The sequence below is a fragment of the Echinops telfairi genome, unplaced genomic scaffold (assembly GCF_000313985.2).
Source record: "Echinops telfairi isolate 266 unplaced genomic scaffold, ASM31398v2 ScPeMD7_5868;HRSCAF=6743_1, whole genome shotgun sequence".
NCBI classification, from domain to species: Eukaryota; Metazoa; Chordata; class Mammalia; order Afrosoricida; family Tenrecidae; genus Echinops; species Echinops telfairi.
Window position 1 is genome coordinate 10,748,485 of NW_022109768.1, and position 1,609 is coordinate 10,750,093.

Below are 1,609 nucleotides of genomic sequence, written 5' to 3' on the forward strand. Positions count from 1 at the left end.
ATTAAAAAAAAAAAGAAAGAAAGACGGGGCTTTCTACTCCTGTAACGAGTTACAGACTCGAAAACCTACAGGGGCAGCTCTACCCTGTCCTACAGGGTCATGGTATGTCGGCATCTACTCCATGGCAATGAGTAAGTAAATGTTAAATATTGGGGAATATTTAAAATAGCAGTTAAAAGAAGACAGGAAGATGACTTATTAACTATTTGGAAATCATACAATTGTCTTTCTTTTTTTCTTTTTTTTTCCCGCCCCCCCCAATTGTCTTTCTTTATATTACAATTCCTTGTAGTTATGGCATCATGACTCCCTCCCTGTACAAGATTTCTTGAAAGAAGTATCTAGTCATTGTCCCCACTTTCTCTTTACCATTCTTTCTTAATACACCTGATGTGAGTTGGTTTAGTCAGATTATGACTATTTGGTACATAACTTTAACCACTCAGCAAAGCAAGTAAAATAGAAGCTCACCATTTCTAGGTGGTGCAAACACTTTGTGCTCAACTAGTAACCCAAAGATGGACAGTTTGCACGCACCTGGAAGCATGGAAAAGAAAGGCCTGCCAAGCTGCTTCTGCATAAAGATTATGTAAAAGAAAGCCCCTAGGGCATAATTCTATGCTGTAACTCATGGGGTTGTCGTGGATTGGAATTGACTCGATGACTATGAGCTGGGTTTTGTCGATTCTTCCACAATCTCACTATCAGGTTATAAAGAAGCAAGTTGCAAAGCAAATTCTCATACACGTACAACGTTCATTAGTAAGCAGGCACAAAAAGGGGACAGACATTTTTGCAATATGACTTTTACAAATAACAATTATTTTAGTATTAATTAGGCGTGAGCTTACGTTTCAGATCATCAACTTTGTCTCCAACAATTAAACTACTAATCTGGAGTTTATCTTTCAACGCATCCTTGATTTCTCATTTTTGTGGACCACTAGCTTTCCATTCCACCCAAGATTGTTTGAAAGTATTATAAAAGTAAACCTAATAATATTCTAAATAGAAACCTCTAAACACAAAACGATATGGGGATTAAGGATTGTGGTGAAGGTACTGTTCTAAAGCCCACAGGATAGGCTCAATTTTATATATATGTTGGGCTGCTAACCTCAAGGTCAGCAGTTTGAAACCACCAACCACTCCTTGGGAGAAAGATGAGGCTTTTGACTCCTGTAAAGAGTAACAGTCTCAGAAATTCACAGGGCAGTTCTTCCCTGTTCTGTAGGGTCGCTATGAGTTGGCATGGACCTAATGGCAGTGAATTTGGAGTTTGAGTTCTTGTCAAGTGGGGAGAAGTTTAGGCAGTTCACCTTACCTTGACTGTGAATAATTTCGCCTGTGAAAACACATTCATACACTCATTATGTTTATAAGCAAGGTCTATGATTTTGACCACAGATAAAAATAACTGAAATCATTTTAGTAGCTGCTTCTGTATTGTGAGCTTTCAGATAAAATCATATGGAATTGTATATTTCTGATCAACATTTATGAGTAGCCTACAAGGGTAACTTCAATGAACACACACAGGTATACTATAATGTCTACGCTGAGTATTTTAGGGAACATCAAAGACATTACTATTGCTTCAATGCATCAT